The 22,173-nt window shown below is 38.3% G+C and overlaps 1 pseudogene; it reads right to left on the bottom strand.

The window, feature by feature from the left end:
* LOC124992663 (serine/threonine-protein kinase Nek4-like) overlaps positions 1-22,173 on the bottom strand; it is a 48,151-nt pseudogene that overhangs the window by 6,879 nt on the left and 19,099 nt on the right.

Here is a 22,173-nt window from a genome sequence, read left to right as displayed (position 1 = left end):
TCCTGTTGTATATGGTTTTATTTTCAGAGCTGAACTCAGATGCTTGCCTTAGAAAGAACTCCCCACCCAAGCTGGAGTGTGATGCTCTTGAAGGTTCAGCTGCTAACAAACATGGGTCTCAAGTCCCTGTTCTCATTGATGACACAAGTGTCTCAAGACAGAAGATGATCAAAAGAAAGCTATGGTTTAGCAAGTGGCAAATAGCATGCAGATTTCCTGACCTTCAAGCTTCAGGTACAGTGGTGATCACATTTGTGGCTGTGGGATGCACTTACTCTTTTTAACTTTCTCTTTGTAATTGTAAATCCTCATGTTGTGACTTCTCTTCACCATTTTTTCTAACAACTGATGCAGCTTCTGTCGGGTCTTACCTCTGCCTTCCTTGAGTTGCTACCCTGTCGGGACTTTTAATCTGTATCTCTTGTTTGTACTTGGGTCTGTGTTTATGTCCTGATATACTCTTCAATCTTTCTCCCTCGAGGGGTATAGAATGGCAAATCACGAAAGAAACTCAGAAAATTATTGTTATTTAGACTTTATTATGTCATTCTTCATAGTAGTATGAACCAGTATAAAGAAATCTTTCCCAAAGGAGCACTTGAGGAAGGAAAAAGATGAAGGGAGGAGAGTACAGTAATACTCAATGCCATCCTTTCACCTTGAGAGAGGTGTTGAGCTGTCCAGAGAGAACATCCTCAAAATAATTCACCTTCTGACCAGGTGCAGAGTCACCTGCGGGGAACTAGAGAAAGGGATACAGGCTGTGGTTAAACTCACTGCTCTCCCTTGGCTCTTGCCACTCTGGATGACTCCTTTTTCTCTTCACTCCTGGTCTGCTTTGGAAGAACTGCTGTTTCCTATGAATTCTTCTTTCTCTCTAGCCAAGGAAACCAACAGTCTATGGTGCCTGGGGAGGCCTCTTCCCCAATATTTATAGAAAGGGTCTGAGGCCTGGGTTCTGGAACCAGGTTCCGTAAGATAGTTCACTTGACTTTACTTAAATTGCAACCCCTGTGACATTAGTTTTTTCTCATGAATGAAATGTGGTTGTGACCTTGGATATTGTCCAAGGTTTGCCCTCCGAGAGTTGTTCCCATCCCCCACCTCAATTGCCATTAGACCCTGGGGCACAGAGTTCTAAGAGCTTGCACTTCTCTTCCTCCTGCATCAGTCTATTTCTGAACATGCAATACTGGTGCTAAGAGCCTCCTTTCCTAGAAGTCAGGGAAATCCACAGTTTGGTCAAGATAAAGAGGAACAGAGGAAGGTGGTTGGTATCACTGCTGATGGCTGTAGCAGTGCACATGCTCAATGTCCTGCAGCCCAAGCTAAAGTGCAAGTACAGCAGGGTTTCCTGTACCTTGTAGATGTCACAGTCCCACCAGCCAGCCTGTCTGTGGCCAAGCCCTTTATCTCATCTTTCTACAGGAGTTTAGGGGTCCCCTGACTGTTATTGCCACTGAGCCATATCTCTTTGGTAACTGCCAGCTGGACCTGACCAAGACTTTCTTTTGATTTCTCTCTCCCTCTCTCAGAGGCCAAGTACTGCTGGAACTAAGAAAACATATTGCTGATTTGAACAAAACTGCATTGCCAAATGTAGTTTAACACTTGACGAAAAAGACAAGACAGCAAACCAACCTAAAGGCCAAAGTGAACACTGCAGGGATCCTTTATGAGCACTGGATTTCACAGATACATACAGCTTTATTTTTCTCCAAATGTTCAGTTTTACTGTTATCCCACTCCCTCAGCCACCAATTTTGACAAAGGACTAAGAATTTCAAAGCTTAGATCTACATACTGTTTGAGCAATCTTAATTCTAGTTGTCTTCAATCTCAACCTGCATAAAAGACCTGAGCGAGTGGAAGGAGACCACAGTCAAGATGAACACTGTACCTCCAGATAGGCACAGACATTGTTAGCGACTCAGTGTTTTGCTGAATGCTGAACCTGAATTCAAGCACAAGGAAATTATCAGACAACTGCAAAATGTAGACCACTGAAAAAGACAGCCTGCATATCTCCTTCACCAGGGATAAGATAACAAAAAGAAAAGGCTTTGGGGGTTAAAAAGATTTTTTTAAACATATATATGTATATATATATATATATATATATATGTACATATATATGTGTGTGTATATATATCCCCATATACTAATTTTTATATATATGTGTATATACATATATAAAGTATGTATATAAAAAAAAGAAAAAATAAAGTATATATGTATATGTATATATAAACACATATATAAATATACCCACATATTTATATTTATATATGTGTATATATAAATACATGTATACATATATAAATATACCCTTATATTTATATATGTGTATATATACTTTATATATGTATATACACACATATATATAAATGTGTATATGGGTATATATTATATATATCATATATATACATATTATATATATATATTTCTGAAATGAAAAGGGCTTTTCATATTTTTGTTTTCAGTTTTTGGTGACTGACTTGTTTATTGAAGACAGATCAGTTGTTTTGCTCCATGGCCTACCTTCTGCATTATATGATGATCTCCTTAGAATTAAATTCAGCCTGAACTTTTAGCTGAGAACACTGTGCAGTTAATGCTGTGTGCTTCCCACTACATCCAACCCACAGGCAGAGTGTCCTGTGTGTCCATCACTTGATGCTAGAACTGGTCATTTGGCAATGGAGGCATCCACTGGGTCAGTCTTTGGAGTGGATACACTGTTTTCTCTGTCATTGTAAACCAATTGGGAGACTGGTACCTGTATAAACAGTCTGCTCACCAATGATCTTTCCCTAAAAATTTTACCATAATTTATGAACCCTATCTATGTAAATTTTTATAGTCCCGTTTGAACCCTGGAAATTTTGAAATTCACTTCTTCCTACATTACTGTGTTAGCTGGCCTTGTGTTGTTAAAAATGTACTTCTCTCTCTGAACTTCAACTTTCTTCCACAACTGATGGTAACATGAATAATTAAAATGTTTTTGTTTTTCACTGTGGACTCATGGATTTCTTAATTTTAATGTTATAACCTTTTAGTACTGTGATCAGTTTTGTGGCTAAGGACATAAACATACTTATTTTCCTATTTATATGTTGGCCTTACCTATGCCAGTTAGGCTACATTTACCATTTGTAGTGGATTGTATTTAGAGTTGTTTTTCTCCGTGTTTGTGTATGTGTTGTTTGGTATTTAGGAAGGATCTTATAACTCACATTTCACATTTCCCTAACAGCATTTTGTCATCTTTAGTCTCCTTTACTTGAAAAGTGTCTAATGTTTGTTTTATATGTTTTACATAATATCATTCAATTTCACTTATTTCATGTCTATCCACAAAACTGTCCTTTGTATTGTTAATCATCTATATCACACATTTATTTCTCCCACCTTGCATACACATTGGTTTTGCTTACATAAAAACTGAATATGTTAAAGCTCACCAGATATTTAAAATTGAGTGTCCTCAGTCACCACTTTTCACTGGAATTATCCTTAACATATTCTTATGATGGAATAATGATGTTCTGAGTTTTGCATAATTCTCCTTGTCTACTGCCTTGATACATGAATATCTTGGGGAATATTAAGTATTTGCTGAAAATGATTTTCCTTTGGTATTTAGAAAATATTGGCTTGGTTTTGGAAATGGGTATGTAACATGTTTGGATTCTGAGTTTCTTCTGAGATCTGAAATTTCTATGAGCTTCAATGAAGCACTCTATAAATTTAAAATTCCCCTCATGATTATAAAAACCAGTAAAGTATTGTAGGAACATACCTCAAGAGAACACAGGCTATATGTGACAAACTCAATATCAAAATCATGTTACTGAATTGGAGGAAAGTTGAAAGCACTTCCTCCAAGAACCTAAACAAGGATGTGTACTTTCACCACTCCTGTTCAATATAGTACTGGAAAACAGAATAATAGGTCAAAGAAAGGAATAGTGGACATTCAAATTGTAAAAGAGGAAGTCAAATGATGTCTTTTTGTAGATCATATAGTATATGTAGAAAAAAAACCTGAAGACATTAGCAGGTAGCTCTTGAACCTGATAAACACATTTTAGTAAAGTTGCAGGATGCAAAATTAACATACAAAAACAGCATTCTTTTATACACAAATAACAAACTAACTTAAAAAGACATTTAAAAAGCAACTCCATTCACAATATCCCCAGAGAGACTTGGGAATAAATTTTACCAAGGAGATGGAAGGAAGATCTCTAATAATTAAAATTATAGAACTCTGAAACAAGAAAGTATAAAGAGCACACACACAGATATATGCCTGTTTGCAAGATAGCCCATGCTATAGATTGGAATCATTGATATTTTATAATGTCAATGCAGATTCAATGAAATAAATAGCAACAAATAAAGGATATTGATCACAGAACTATAAAGCACAATCAAAAATTTATAGAGAGCCAAAAAAAGACCCAGAATTGCCATAAGAACCCTGAGGCAGTGGTGAAAGGGCCAAAGCAGGAAGCATCAAAATACATAATTTCAAAACACATTATAAAGTTGTAATAATAAAGACAGCATGGTACCACCACAAAATCAGACACATATGCCTATTAAAAACTGAGAATATAATTAAAAATTAAATTTTGCTTTGAATTAAAATTTGAGATATTTATGTATCTTTAACCATTTGAATTTTTGCTGATTCCAAGAACATACCTTGGAGAAAGGACAGCATCCTTAATAAATGGTGCTGGGACACATACACATGCAAGATAATTAATCTGTACCTCTCACCACATTAAAAAATCAATGGAGGGGCGATCCAAGATGGCGGCCTAGAGGGTGACTGCACCCCCAGTCACTCCAGAACCCAGGAGTTAAGAAGGGGAGGCATTGAGAGACTCGGACTGAAATAGAGCCACGGGTGAGTCTGCCCACTCGGTAAAGCTCGGCCCGGGTGGCAGGCCCAGATAGAGGTGGCTTATCAGAGCTGGGCAGGGCAGCTAGAGTCTTCCCAAGGTAGCCTTCCACACTCCGGCAGTGGGCTCCTCCCACACAGCCAGCTGCACGGTGCAGGCCCACAGTGAGAGCCTTTCTGCACAGAGCCAGCTCCAAACCATGGAACCAGTAGGGGGCTAGGGGCAGTTTTCTTCGGATGCACTGCTTTATCAGATTCCTCCAAGACATCAGGCTACTGAAGGCTGGGAGGTGATACACTGGAAATCTACCGGGACACTATAAGCCAATTGAGGAAAACTGCAATATCTCAGGGTCCCACTGACAGCTGACCAATATGAGAAAACAAGGGAAGAAAATGTCCCAAACAAACCTAGATACTACATCAAAAAAACCCAATAACAGCACAGCAGAAGAAACGTCAGAAAGGGAGTTCAGAATGTACGTAATTAAAACGATCAGGGAAGCTAATGAGGAGATGAAAGAACAAATGCAGGCATTGAAGGAGGAAATGAAAGAGCAAATGCAGGCATTAAATGATCGCACCAATCAACAGTTAAAAGACCAAATACGGGAAGCAAGAGATCATTTCAATAAAGAGTTAGAGATACTGAAAAAAAAACCAAACTGAAATACTTGAAATGAAGGAAAAAATAAACCAAGTTAAAAACTCCATAGAAAGCATAACCAATAGGATAGAACATCTGAAGGACAGAACCTCAGACATTGAAGACAAATTATTTAATCTTGAAAACAAAGTTGGCCAAACAGAAAAGATGGTAAGAAACCATGAACAGAATCTACAAGAATTATGGGATATCATGAAAAGGCCAAATTTAAGAATTATTGGGATTGAGGAAGGCTTAGAGAAACAAACCAAAGGAATGAACAATCTATTCAATGAAATAATAACAGAAAATTTCCCAAATCTGAAGAATGAAATGGAAAACCAAGTACAAGAGGCTTATAGAATTCCAAACATACAAAATTACAACAGACCCACACCAAGGCACATTATTATGAAAATACCTAACATACAAAATAAAGACAGAATTTTAAAGGCCGCGAGAGAAAAGAATCAAATTACATTCAGAGGGAAACCAATAAGAATATCAGCAGATTTTTCAATCCAGACCCTAAAAGCTAGAAGGGCCTGGAACAACATATACCAAGCCCTGAAAGAAAACGGATGCCAACCAAGAATCTTATACCCAGCAAAACTTACCTTCAAATTTGATGATGAAATAAGATCCTTCCATGATAAACAAAAGCTAAAGGAATTTACAAAAAGAAAGCCAGCATTACAGAACATTCTCAGCAAAATATTCCATGAGGAAGAGATGAAAAACAACGATGCAAATCAGCAACAGGAGGCGCTAGCCTAAAGGAATAGCCAAATAAAGGAGAAACCAAATCATGTCGAAAACAAATATGAGTCAATTGACTGGGAATACAAATCATATCACAATAATAACTCTGAATGTTAATGGCCTGAATTCATCAATCAAAAGACACAGACTGGCAGATTGGATTAAAAAGAAAAATCCAACAATATGCTGCCTGCAAGAGACACATCTCATAGAAAGAGACACCCATAGACTAAAGGTGAAAGGATGGGGAAAAACATACCATGCACACGGACACAGCAAAAAAGCTGGAGTATCCATCCTCATTTCAGATAATGTGGACTTCAAACCAAAACTAGTCAGAAGGGATAAAGAAGGACATTACATGCTGCTTAAGGGAAGCATAAATCAGCAAGACATAACAATCATAAATATCTATGCCCCGAACATTGGCTCATCCACGTATGTCAAACAAATCCTTCTCAATTCTAGAAATCAAATAGACCACAACACAATAATACTAGGCGATTTTAACACACCTCTCTCACTACTGGATAGATCGTCCAAACAAAAATTGAATAAAGAAACTATAGATCTCAACAACACAATCAACAATTTAGACTTAACGGACATATATAGAATATACCATCCAACAAAGAACGAATACACTTTCTTCTCAGCAGCACATGAATCCTTCTCTAAAATAGACCATATTTTATGCCACAAAGCTACTGTTAGCAAATACAAGAACATAGAGATACTACCTTGTACTCTATCAGATCATAATGGATTGAAATTAGAAATAAATGACAGAATAAAAAACAGAAACTTCTCCAATACCTGGAGATTAAATAATACACTATTATATGATGAATGGATAACAGAAGACATCAGGAGGGAAATAAAAAATTCTTAGAAGTAAATGAGAACAAAGACACATCATATCAAAATCTCTGGGACACTATGAAAGCAGTACTTAGAGGAAGATTTATTTCATGGGGCGCATTCATAAAAGAAGTAGAAATCAACAAATAAACGACTTAACACTACAGCTCAAAGCGCTAGAAAAAGAAGAGCAGACCAATACCAAAAGTAGTAGAACACAGGAAATAGTAAAAATCAGAGCCGAAATCAACGAAATCGAAACAAAAGAAACAATTGGAAAAATTAACAAAATAAATAGTTGGTTCTTTGAAAAAATAAATAAAATTGATAAACCCTTAGCCACACTAACAAAGAGAAAGAGGGAGAAAACTCAAATTACTAAAATTCGGAATGAACAAGGAAACATCACAACAGACACGAGTGAAATACAAAACATAATTAGAAGCTATTTCGAAAATCTATACTCCAACAAAACAGAAAACCTCGAAGACATCAACAAATTTCTAGAGACATATGAATTACCTAAACTGAATGAGGAGGACATACACAACTTAAATAAACCAATTTCAAGCAATGAAATAGAAGAGGTCATCAAAAGCCTACCAACAAAGAAAAGTCCAGGACCAGACGGGTTCTCAGCCGAGTTCTACAAAACCTTTAAAGAAGAGCTCATTCCAATACTCCTCAAACTATTCCATGAAATAGAAGAGGAGGGAACCCTCCCTAACTCGTTCTATGAAGCCAATATCACCCTGATACCTAAACCAGACAGAGACACATCGAGGAAAGAAAATTTCAGACCAATATCCCTAATGAACATTGACACAAAAATTCTCAACAAAATTTTAGCAAATCGCATACAAATATATATTAAAAAGATAGTGCACCACGATCAAGTGGGTTTTATCCCAGGGATGCAAGGTTGGTTCAACATTCGGAAATCAATAAATGTCATTCACCATATCAACAGACTTAAAGTTAAGAATCACATGATTATTTCAATAGATGCAGAAAAAGCATTCGATAAAATACAGCATCCCTTCATGCTCAAAACACTAGAAAAAATTGGGGTAGTGGGAACATTCCTTAACATTATAAAGGCCATCTATGCTAAGCCCATGGCTAATATCATTCTAAATGGTGAAAAACTGAAAGCGTTCCCCCTAAAAACTGGAACAAGGCAGGGATGACCTCTTTCACCACTTCTATTCAACATCGTCCTTGAGACTCTAGCCAGAGCAATCAGACAAACCAAAGAAATTAAAGGGATACGAATAGGAAAAGAAGAACTCAAACTATCCCTGTTCACTGATGACATGATTATATATTTAGAGGAACCTGGAAATTCCACCAGAAAACTTTTAGAACTCATAAGTGAATTCAGTAAAGTAACAGGTTACAAGATCAATGCTCATAAATCCAATGCATTTTTATACATAAGTGATGAATCTTCAGAAAGAGAAATTAGGAAAACTACCCCATTCACAATAGCATCGAAAAAAATAAAATACTTGGGAATCAATCTCACAAAAGAGGTGAAAGACCTCTACAATGAGAACTACAGAACACTAAAGAAAGAAATTAAAGAGCACCTTAGAAGATGGAAAGATCTCCCATGTTCCTGGATAGGCAGAATTAATATTGTCAAAATGGCCATACTACCAAAAGTGCTATACAGATTCAATGCAATTCCTATTAAAATCCCAATGATGTACCTTGCAGAAATAGAGCAAGCAATTATGAAATTCATCTGGAAGAATAAAAAACCTCAAATAGCTAAAGCAATCCTCAATAGCAAGAGCGAAGCAGGGGGTATTGCAATACCAGATCTTCAACTCTACTACAAAGCTATAGTAACAAAAATGGCATGGTATTGGTACCAAAATAGACAGGTAGATCAATGGTACAGAATAGAGGACATAGACACAAACCCAAATAAATACAATTTTCTCATACTAGACAAAGGTTCCAAAAATATGCAATGGAGAAGAGATAGCCTCTTCAACAAATGGTGCTGGGAAAACTGGAAAACCATATGCAATAGAATGAAATTAAACCCCTATCTCTCACCCTACACAAAACTCAACTCAAAATGGATCAAGGACCTCGGAATCAGACCAGAGACCCTGCATCTTATAGAAGAAAAAGTAGGTCCAAATCTTCAACTTGTCGGCTTAGGATCAGACTTCTTTAACAGGACTCCCATAGCACAAGAAATAAAAGCAAGAATAAACAACTGGGATAGATTCAAACTAAAAAGCTTTCTCTCAGCAAAGGAAACTATCAGTAATGTGAAGAGAGAGCCTACATAGTGGGAGAATATTTTTGCCAACCATACCTCAGATAGAGCGCTAATTTCCAGAATCTATAAAGAACTCAAAAAACTCTACACCAAGAATACAAATAATCCAATCAACAAATGGGCTAAGGAAATGAACAGACACTTCACAGAAGGAGATGTACAAGTAATCAACAGATATATGAAAAAATGTTCAACATCCCTAGTAATAAGGGAAATGCAAATCAAAACTACTCTAAGATTTCATCTCACCCCAATTAGAATGGCGATTATCAAGAATACAAGCAACAATAGGTGTTGGCGAGGATGTGGTGAAAAAGGTACACTCATACATTGCTGGTGGGGTTGCAAATTAGTGCAGCCACTCTGGAAAGCAGTGTGGAGATTCCTCAGAAAGCTTGGAATGGAAACACCATTTGACCCAGCTATCCCACTCCTTGGCCTATCCCAAAGGACTTAAAATCAGCATACTACAGAGATACAGCCACATCAATGTTCATTGCTGCTCAATTCACCATAGCCAGATTGTGGAACCAACCTAGATGCCCATCAGTTGATGAATGGATAAAGAAACTGTGGCATATATATACAATGGAATATTATTCCACAATGAAGAATGATAAAATTATGGCATTTGTAGGCAAATGGATGAAATTGGAGAATATCATGCTAAGTGAGATAAGCCAATCTCAAAAAACTAAAGGACGAATGATCTCGCTGATAAGCGGATGAGGACATATAATGGGGGGTGGGAGGGGTTAGCATTAGGTTTAGGGTTAGGTTTAGGGTTAGGGATAAGGAGAGCGGTAAGAATGAAGGAAAGAAGGACTGTATAGAGGGAAAAGAGGGGTGGGAGGGGTGGGGGGGAAGGAAAAAAAGAAAATAAACATCATTGCCCTATGTAAACATATGATTACACAAATGGTATGCCTTGACTCCATGTAGAAATAGAGAAACAACATGTATCCCATTTGTATACAATAAATAAAATAAATAAATAAATAAATAAATAAATAAAAGAAAAAAAAATCAATGAAAGAACTCAGGACATAGCTGAATGGTAGAATTCTTACCTAATATGTGTGCAGTCCTGGGTTCTATTCCCAACACTGAAAAGGAAATCAACTAAAATTGTACCAAGATCTAAAAAGTAAGAATGCAGGGTTTGAAATTACTAAAAGAAAACAAAAGGGAAAGAGTTCAGGACACTAGGAAACTTTTGGAAAGGTCCCAAAAGCATAGGCAACAAAAGCAAAAACAGACCAATGATATTACATCAAACTAAAAATCTGCACAGCAGAGGAAACAACAGAGTAAACAGTCTACAGATATAGAGACAATGTTTTCAGACTATTCATGTATCTATTCAGAATACAAAAAGAACTCAAAATCTCAACAGAAAATAAAACACTCTGATTTAAAATGGGTAAAAGATCTGATATTTCTCAAAAGAAGACATACTAATAGTCACCAAATATATGCCAAAATGCTCTGTATCACTAATCATCAGGGAAATGCAAATCGAAATTTCAATGAGGTCTAGTCTCACTCCAGTTAGAATGGGTATTATCAAAAAGAAAAAAAAATGAATGTTGTTGAAGATGTAGAGAAAGGACAACTTTATACAGTGCTGGTAGGAATGTAAATAAGTACAGTCATTATGGAGAGTAGTGTGGAATACCTTTAAAACCTGAAAATAGCACAACCATATGATCCAGAAATCCCATGACTTTGTATGTATGAAGTCATTATATCAAAGAGATCCCAGGAGACCCATGTTTATTGTGGGAGTAGTCACAGCAGTCAAAATATGCAGTCAACTTATGTGTACATCTATCAGTGAATTGATTCTGAAAACATGGTGTATATACACAGAAGAATAATATTCTGCCATAAAAAGAATGAAATAGTGTCATTTGCAGCAACATACTTGGGACAGGAGGATATTTAGTTAAATAAGCAAAGAACAGAAAGACAAATACTGGTTATCCTCACTCACTAGAACTTAAATTTTAAGTTATCCTCAGTCACTAGAATTTAAATTTTAAGTTTAAAAAAAATCATCTAGAAGTAGAGAGTAGATACAGGTCATAGCAGCTGGGAAGGGTAGAGAGGATAGAGAGTGGAAAATGAGCACCAGAACACAGTAGGAGGAGGGGAAGTGGTTCTAATGTTACCTAGCACGTTGAAGAGACTATAGCCTAGAATAAGTATGTAAACATTTCAAAACAGCTAGAGAAGTGTTGTAAGTATCCAAAACATAGAAATGCTAATACATTCTTTATACGTCTTTTATGTCTCACTTATTTTATGGTCTATCTTAATAAATGCTCTATGTATATTTGAAAAAGGGTGCACAGTCCTTAGTGGCACTACTTAGTTCTCTGTGGTTGCCAATTTAGCTAACTTGATTAGGTCACCGACTTTGTTCCAGGGGATGGTTGACTTACTGTCTGATCTCTCTGGACTGGTGCAGATTTGGTTTATGTTCCATTAGGGTAGATCCATGGAAAACCCACAGTATTTCTCAAGGCCTTTTAATTTGGCAGAACTCAACCTCAAATTCTCATTGCCCATGTATGATATTGCTCGTGTATGACATTTTTCCTGAAGGGAAGGCTTCACCCTGTCACCTGCAAAATCCATGAATGGCCAAGGATCCTCTGTCCTTGGAGCAACAATGATTCTTTCCCTTGTGAGAGTTTGTATATTCAATCTAAATCTACTTTCAGTGTCTTTTCTCATCTGAACCAACCTCGAGCAAAGTGTCTATTGAGGCAAATTGCCCCATGACTTCTATAAGGCAGCTAGGTACTTTTCCCAGGATCTCTGGGAAAAAAGCATGTTTGGCTGTTTTCCAGAGTTTGTTCAGTGGACCTGTGTCAATGATCTATCAGAAGAGGACTGCCTACTCACTTGGTCCCCAAAACAAAGCCAGTTACTTCTCATAAATGAAGGATAGCTTGGTTTAAGATCTGCATTATTCTTCTTAGGATACCCCAGTGTACCCAGAGGACATTTCTATGCTTGTGTTTGTGATGTGTAAAGCAGGAGTGGTGTAATGTGATTCTGTGGTCCCATCTGATTCTGTTGGCAGAAAACAAATAGGATTAAGGACAAGAGCCAAAGGCCTCAGATAACTCTGATCATCAAGGGCTGGTAATGCTAACTAATGTGATATGCTGATTGCATATAATATTCCCTCCAGATCCCAGGGAAAAATTGATCTGCTGTATTTACATACCTATTGCACCCAATCAACCAACTTCAAAGTGTGTTTTCAACGTGTGTTACTTGCTTGCTTCAATTTTCATGTATTTAATACCAATATTTACTAATTTCTTAACTTACTAAAATAGAGTTCAAGTCAACTATAAATGCTCATGGACTTGTTACTAAATGAGTCAGAATTTTACTGAAGGACTCCCCTGTGATGCATTCAGAGACACCTCTCTCAAATCCTTATCACTTATCTATACTACATCTCATCCTGATGCTTTCCCTTCTACCTGCATCAGAAAATTCTTTGTTCTAAGTCATGATCAGGCTTGAGATCTGGGTCTCAGTTACCCAGCAGTCATGGGAAGGGAGAGATGCTTCCTTCCCCCTCAGTCAGCATATCAAGGCCCTCCTCACCAAGGAAGACTCCAACAGCCACCAGAGGCAGAACCTCCAAGAGCAACTGGCAGATGGGAGCAGGCTGGCAGAGCACTTTGTTCACAAGCTCAACCAGGTATGTGGCCTTAGGTCCTTGTTACACTGAGCAGTTCCATGATCTCTGAGTCACAGAAAACTTCACACCTCTATAAGTAAAATTTTTACCAGGTTTATTATTATTCGTCTCACATTTGGACCATGACAAGGTCAGGTTAGCTTGGTTGAAAATTCAAAGGAGAAACCAACAGGGGTGAGGGCCAGTGTTAAAGAACAGTGTGTAAGCAAGAGACTGTTGGAGTAAAAAGAGCTCTGGAGGAAAAATTTCTCAGGCACTATTTTTAGTGCTGTCTTTACTAAATGTGGGCATTTAACTGATTTATCGTTCCTGAATTTCTATAGAATGGTGACAAATGCCTTCCATTCAAATACTGGCAAAACATGTGGGAATGTTTCCTAACACAGTTCAAAAAAAAAGGATTAGACCCTTCTTTGGGATTGGATAAGAAATTGATTTAAAGGAAGTTGATGTCAGGAATGTGGGTTTACACTGAAATATTTTACATTTGGCATTTTCCCAGATAACACAGCACATGTCAACTTGTCAATCCATGTACTGCTGAGATTTGTAGAGGTGCTTGGATCAGGGTTATCCCTCCTCTTCTTAAAGGAAGGAGTTGGTTCTGTGTGATAGCCATGATAGGACACAGAGTCATTGCCTGGACACCGTCTTTGTGGCAGGTGGGAGGATACAGGTGGAGAAGTGGAGAGGAAAGGTAGAGGAGTACCTTGGTGACATAGGCTACAAAAGGCAATCTTAACTTGTCACCATTTGTAGAAAAAAATGCTATGATGATGCACAATTTAAAAATCATTTTTCTGAGGGATCATAAATCCAAACCAAACAATCCCTTTAAGAATTAAACATGGGGTTTTTAAATTAAATTCTCTCAGTATATCCTAAATTCATGAATAAATATTTATATTATCAGGTCCAGGTAGGTGAGAGTGACACAGAAGTACTTCATGTCTGACATAATATTTCTGAATTTGCAGACAATCATGAAAATGAGGAAGAAGAGGAAGAAAAATCAAATATCTAAAATGAATGAACAGAACAGGTCAAATATGGAGAGGGTCCTTAGAGGGACAGAGAGAAACATGGCCACATTCATGACCAAGAATGCCATTGCCCACTTAAGGTTGTGTGTTTTCCTTCTGGTACTTGTAGAGCTACTCTGAACAATTCTGTATCAAGGGATATTCTGGACTCCCAGGTGTCGGCGCCCGCAGCAACAACTGCACAGGTATTTATCGGAGGGGCCTGGAAATAAACTATTTTTCCTATATTCACTAATATATAGAGGAAGAGAGACTTTGAGAGAAAGATAGGCTTTGCTTAGAGGAAGAGAAACTTTGCTTATCAGGAAGAGAGACTTTGCTTAGAGAAAGAGAAACTTTGCTTATCAGGAAGATAAACTTTGCTTAGAGAGAAAGTTTTAGAGAGAGAGAGGCTTCTACGCTTATCAGAGATCTATTTCTTCTTAGTTTTGCTGCTGCTTCTTAAAGGTGTGTCCTGCATCCTGTGAACTAAGGGTGCTCTCTCTGAGGTGCTTCTTAGTGATGCGTCCCACGTACTGCGATCTACCTAACTGTGATCTAGAGGTGTGTTCTCAATTCTCCGCTCTGTGATCTGCCTTCCCCCGCTGCCTGCTGCTTCTCTCTGCGAGCTGCTTCTATCTGCTTGCTGCCTTTTCTTCTTCCTTTCTGCTAGTGACTTCTACTCCGCTTCTTTCTGCTAGCTGCTGCTCTTGCTGCTGCTCCTTACTCTCGCACCCCCGCCCACTGCCCGCTTATATTCCCTCCAGGAGGCAGAGGGCGGGGCCACGCCAGTTGTGATCAGGCGAGGAGCCAGCTGCCCCATCATGGCAAGGGTTAAAACGAGCAGGCACAAGCAGGCGTGCTCGGGAACACCTGTGCACGCGTTGTGCGTGTGGACTTAACTGAATACGGCCAGTGATAAATCACCTGAGTGTGCTTATGTTAATTAACCTCCTCACCGCTGGTGTGATCAGGCGCCGTTCTGGCTGGCACAGCCCCCAACACCCAGGTCCCATCCATCTTCTCATGTATGGTCAAAAAGGTAGGGTAAGATTCAGACCTCCTACATACTTCATCTTCAGTAGTAGGGATCTTACAGAAAGGAATGCAGTTAGGTATATATCTATACAAACATGTGTTTTTATCTATACATACATGTGTGTATATCTATACATATGTAAGTTTAAATGTATAGATATAAACACATAAATGTATTTTTCATAATATTCAAAGAAAAAGACCCAGAAAGTATATGAACTACCAATGTTAGTGTTTACTAGTCTGCAGAAGCTTAACTGGCTAGAGCAAAGGATTATGCACAGTTGCTCAAAGTGTACCTGAATTCTGGTTTGAAAACTTCAAAGGCATATTGTCATAGAAATCTCTGTTAAAGCCCTAATTACCCACTTCCACCAGTAACATTTCAGCAAATGTTCTGGTTTCTCCATCACAGTCAAGCCATGGCAGGATAAGTATAACCTGGGTAGGAACAAAAGGACAACTGCATTGTATTGGAGGTGACAGTATTCCAACTCTCTCTGTCCTCCCCGATGGTGTGTGATCTCTGGGGCAAGAGGAGCAACTACCAGTTCTCAAGGACAGGAGGCAGATTCTTAGAGGGCAGAAAGACTGGACTAGTAAAGAAAGCTTCCCCAGCTCTTCCTGAGCTCTGGCTTTTACACCTGTAGGCACATGGTTCACTTCTGCCTTTTGGGTTTTTTTGCTTTCTCACCTTTAAAAGGAATCAAATAATGTGTTGCATTTAGTTATAGCAATTGAATGAAGGAGTTCTCAATAACTCATTTTAAGAAACCATAGTGCTTTTAAGTGTTTGGAGTTGCTTCAGTTAAAAAAATCAAGACCAGGTGCAGTGATGCACACCTGTAATCCCAGCAGCTCAGGAGGCTGAGACAGGATGATCATGAGTTCAAAGTCAGCCTCAGCAACAGCATGGTGCTAAGCAATTCAGTGAGACCCTGTCTCTAAATAAAAACTACAAAAAATAACTGGGGATGTGTCTCAGTGGTTGAGTGCTCCTGAGATCAAACCCTAGTGTCCCCTCCAAAAAAAAAAAAAGAAGAAGAAGAAGAAGAAGAAATAAATGAGGTGGTAGAAATGTTGGTTCATACTAGAACAAATTTCAAAGAGAAATTGCCTACAGTACACTGCAGAAGCCAATTTAGAGCTCAGTACAAAAGTCACAATATAGAAAGGAATAAAGACCTGGGAATAGGTTCTATTTAAGGATTGTAAGGAGGAGCAGAACCACTAAGCCTAGGAATGTGCTTTGTAGAAGGAAGAGAGATATAACTAGAGAAATCCAGAAGAACCTGGTCAATTATACATTGGTTAGGAGGCCAAAATACATTCTGACTCTACCCAATTAATTCAGAGCATGCCATAAAAATGATCCAACCAATAGTGACTTGGTGCATGAAGGATCAGCATCAACACAGACTATTTCTTTAAATTCAACATAAGATATCAGTCAATATAATCCTGTATATGCATCCTAAATTCATACAGACATAATTATGTTCCCAAGCTCAGGTAGTCTGCTGTATCAAAATATATAAAATAGAGCTATATAATGACTTCTGGACATTTCTGAATTTGTTCACAGAATATGATGACAAGGATGATGATGATGATGATGATGATGATGATGATGATGATGATTAAGAGTAGTCACTAGATTCCATGAAACAATGAATGATCAGAGCTGTTAAGCCCCCCAAATGGGACTTGAATGTTCTAAAATACACATCATGAGATCAAAATGAGCTGTGAATTCCATAATCAAAGGTATAAAGTGACTGTTTGCCATGATGTTGTTCATGACATAGTCCTCTTACCAGGTCATTTATTTCTCTAATGTAGTTGTAGAGTGAAACTGTCCAAGGGGACCTAAGGAGGCTTGGGGACTTCTTACCCTTAAAAAAGTCACTTGTTCCTTTGTAGGCACTAAAATGAAGATAGCATGAATAACTACTTTCTGCACTGTTTTCCCAAGATCATGAACTGTTCTGCCATAGCAAAAACAGCAGATAACAAACAACAACATAGCATATGATGTGCAAATATTGAAAATAAGAGGCATAGAAGGCACAAGTTCTCTGGAACTCTCCAAATGCAGGAGGCTGTATTCACTGGATAGGTGAGTGTAAAATTCAACTTTGGTTGTACATAAGGTTGACCCACTCCTGTGGTTTTCACTCTGAACTCTTCTCTGTTCTCACAGCTGCTGTCCTGATACTCCTTATAACTACCATGGGAAAGCAGAGTCAGCTTGGGGTTCAAATACTATGAAAACCATCTTTTAAACTGATGGTACTGAAAAAAATCCCAGTCTGTAGGCTGTTTTTCCTTCTCTTCCTTCCCCCTCAACTCCACTCCCTCTTTATTCTGGGAGGCATGGTCCTCATAAATCATTGGCACATGGACAGTCCTCCAAGACCCATCTTTTAGAACAAGACTAAGTCCACCCTTAAGTCTCTTTTCAGTCAACCATTAACTTTTACACAAATGAAAAATTTTAAACTGACCAGAGCCCTGAATACAAACCTCAAATCGCAATGTGGGTTTATAGGTGGGAAACACAAACTGTTCCGAGGACAGTTCTGTCTTTGGCACCACATGTACGGTCTTGGGCAGGACTCTGTATCTGGCACTGATGGACTCATTGAAGGGGACACTAACTGGGAGGCATTAGATGGCACTGTAAAGAGACTTCAGTCTAATAATAGATGCCCAGGGCAGGGCTTCAAATGACAGAGATCATGTGCTGCTCAGGCCCCCAACCCCCGTGCTTTTTAGACCCTTTTCCACTTCTATATGTCCAGTTAAGAATCTAAAATGCAAACGCATTTAATCTTCAGGTCTGATTTTATAAGAGAACATTTCCATTAATTGACTCTAAGAAAAGTAAGCCCAAGCTTTATCAAGACCCAGTATAACTGACAAGAGTCTAAGACCAGCATTGCCGTATGTAAGTCTAAATGACAAGAGAGTGATGTACTTGAAACATCCAGAAGGAAGACATCACCAAAATGTTCTTAGAACTGATAAGCACACTCAGTAAAGTTGCAGGGTACCAAATTAACATACAACACAGCATTCTTTTATACACCAATAACAAACTGACTAAAAAAGAAACTTAAAAAGCAAGCCCATTCACCACATCCCCCCAAAGTACTAAGGAATAAATTTTACCAAGTAGGTGGAAGATCTTAACAAGTAAAATTTTAAAAAGGGATGAAAAAAACTTTGACACACACACACACACGCACACACACAATTAAGAAGATATCCCATACTCACTGACTGGAATAATTAATATTGTTATAATCCTGATACAGATTCAGTGAAATCCCTAGCAAAATACAATGACATTTACCACAGAACAAGAAAAAAAAAAATCACAAAATTCATAGGGAGCAACAAAAGACCCAAAATAGACAAAACAACCATGGAGAGGAAGAACAAAGTGGGTTTCACAAGACTTGACTTTAAAACACAGTACAAAGCCATAATAAGGATAGTACTACCATGAAATCATACACACCATGGAACTGAATTAAAAATTCAGAAATTAGTCAATGTATTTATAACCACCTGATTTTTTGGCAATGCTTTCAAGAACATACATTGGAGAAAGGACAGTGTCTTCAATAAGTAGTGCTGGGAAAAACAGACATATATATGCAAAAGAATTAATCTCCATCTCTAACTCTCACCACACACACACACACACACACACACACACACAAATTGAAGGGTTAGGGATATAACTTAATGGTAAAATTCTTGCTAAACATGACTAAAGCCTTGGATTCTAATCACAGTGCAGAAAAAAAAAATCAACTAAAAAGGACCAAAGACTAAAATGTAAGACCCCAAACTATGAAATTACTAAAAGAAAAAAAAGAAGAAACACTTCAGCACACTGGGACACTCTGGGAAAGACCTCAAAAGCACAGGCAACAAGAGCAAAAATAGACAAATCATATTATATCAAACTAAGAAGCTCCTGTTCAGCAGAGGAAAAAAATCAATAGAGTGATTCTACAGATTTGGAGGAAATGTTTTGAAATACTCATCTGAAAAGGTGTTTATGTTCAGAAATTATAAGAAACTCAAAAATTTCAACGGAACATAAAACAGATTTTTTTTTATGGGCAATACATCTGATATTTATCAAAAGAAGATTACAAACAGACACAAATATATGCAATAATGTTCAGCATCACTAATCATAAGGGAAATGCAAATTAAAATTACAATAAGGCCTGGTCTCACTCCAGTTAGAATGACTATTGTGAAAAAAGAAAAGCCAAAAAATATTAAATGTTGGAGAGAATGAGGCCAGGGGACAAAAAGGCAAACATTGTAGATAATAAATAATTCGGTCCAATGGGGCAGGTGGGGGCTGATACAGAAGGAAAGGAAATCAAATGCTAACACATTCAGAGCCCGTCCCCTTCCTCCTCCACCTTTTACTAAGGTAACCTGTGCCCAGAGACTGTTCCTCCTGCCAGGGGCTTAATGAATGCCCCCTGGGCAATTCCCTTCCTATCTTGCCCAGGATCACTCCACCTTTGGCCCACCTTTTGGTCATGTAGGTAAGATAAAAGCAGAAGGAGGGCATGAGAACAAAGGAAATCTAAAATGTATAAAAGGGGCAGAACACCCTCAATTCTTTGGATTCCAGCTCTGGATCCCCTTCCCTTCAGAGAAGTCTGTCTCTGTTCTATCCTTTAAATAAAACTTGCTTTCTATGCATGTCTGCAGGTTTCTCAGGTGTTCAATGTTCACATCTGGGCAAATGGAATTTGGCTCTCATTGATTCTCATCACCAGTGGTATCAAGAATGTAGAGAAAATGCAACTCTTATAACATGTTGGTGGGAATATAAATTAGTATAGTCATTATGGAGAATAGTATGAGATTCCTCAAAAAACTAAAAATAGCACTACCATCTGATCCAACAACCTGACTGAAGCCAGAATTGGGGACAGGTAGTTAGTGTAGAAATAGGGGATTGGGTCAAATCGAGGAAATGGAGGCCATGAAAGCCATCTGCCTCTGGAAGTTGGAGACTGCCCCTGGGAGAATGGACTGTCAAGGATCTCTGGAGCCCATTGATTACCAAATTTACCTGCACTTGTCAGGGACTACAGGCAAGGACCTGCTAATTAATGCACCCTGGGCCCTTACCTGGCTGAATCACTCTGGCCCTCCTTCTACCCATCAGTTTCTCACTTTTTGCATCTCACCTGCAAAACCAGGCCTAGTCACCAGGAAGGAAAAATAAGTGGGGAGAGAACTGGAGAACAAAAGAGACCTTAAGCTATAAAAGATGTAGGGCATGCTCACTTCTAGAACATCAGTCATGGCCCCCTTCTCCCTCCCAGGAAAAGTCTATATTATAACCTTTAAATAAAACCTGCTTAATATGCTTGCCTTGGTGTGCTTCTCTAATATTCAAACTTCAACATTTGAGGAAGCAAAACTCGTCACTGGTAAATGGCAGTATCATCACTATGTTGTATATATCAAAAGGAAATGAAGCCAGGTGTGATGGAGCACAAATTAAATCCCAGCAGCTCTTGAAGATGAGTCAGGAGGATCTTGAGTTCAAAACCAGTCTCAGCAACCTACCAAGGCCCTGAGCAACTTAGCAAGACCTAGTCTCAAAAAAAAAATAAAAATAAAAAAATTTTTTTTTAAAAAGTGCTGGGAATGTGAATCAGTGGTTAGGTGCCCCTGGGTCCAATCATCAGGACAAAATAAAAAAGGAAAGGAATTTATAATATCAAAGAGATAGTAGAAAGTGTTGGCATCAGATCTGCTATTTTGCTGCCGCCATTATTCTGCCTCCCCCACACCATTTTACAACCCAGATTGTCAGCCTGTGAACATCCTAGTCAGTCATTGGTCCAGATTGTCAGCCTGTGAACATTCTCGGCAGTCATTGGTCTATTATTAGCCTGTGAACTACTTAAGAATAACCCCCCACCCCTGGCAATTTTCTCTCTCTCTCTTCCTCGCTTTCATGCTCTCTCCTCCTGGCTTTCACTCTCTCTTGCGTGTGCGCACTCTCTCTCTCTTTCTCTCATTTTCTCTCTCTCTCACCTTTCAGGGAGACACTCTGCCTGTCTGCTTAATAAAATCTCTTGTGTGAGTTCCCGTGTCCAGAGTGGTTTCTGGGTGCTTTCAGAAAGAACACTCACGTTTATTGTGACAGTAGTCAAACCAGCCGAAATATGGTATCAACCTAGGTGCCCATCCATCAATGAATGGATATTAAAAGCATGGTAAATATACACAAGAAAATAATATTCAGCCATAAACAAGAAATGAAATTGTGTCATTTGCAGCAACATTGATGGAACTGGAGGACATTTAGTTAAATAAGCCGGAATCAGAGCCTCAAATACAGGTTATTTAAAAAGTTGATCATCTAGAAGTAGAAAAGAGAAGAGGTCCCTAGTAGCTAGGGAGGGTAGAGACAAGGGGATAGTGAGAGACTGACAATGAGCACCAGAACACCTAGGAGGAGGCGAGTGGTTCTAATGTTTTGTAGCTTGTTTTCTTTCTTCCTCTTTTCTTAAATAATGAGTTCTGTATCTGCTACACACAGGGAAAGAATATAATTTACAAAAATTAAATACTGGAAAGATATTTTCCTGTCACCTATTTTTTTAGGGCACAGAGCTCACTTTCAACATTCATAAAAGATGAAATCACAATAGCTTTTAAAACTTTTCCCCAAAAGGCATTTATGGCTGTATCCACTGGCTCTCAGACTTAACACTATCTAATATTTTGTTGTTGTCATCTGTGTTCCTGGTTAGAGAAATGACTTTCTAAGGATTGATATTTGAATTGTCCAGTGATCACTATTATCTTATCAAGGCTCCAGCCCGGTAG

Source organism: Sciurus carolinensis, chromosome 1, assembly GCF_902686445.1.
Source record: "Sciurus carolinensis chromosome 1, mSciCar1.2, whole genome shotgun sequence".
Classification (NCBI taxonomy): Eukaryota; Metazoa; Chordata; class Mammalia; order Rodentia; family Sciuridae; genus Sciurus; species Sciurus carolinensis.
Note: the sequence above shows the minus strand (reverse complement) of the source record. Positions and strands in the feature narration are given on the sequence as shown.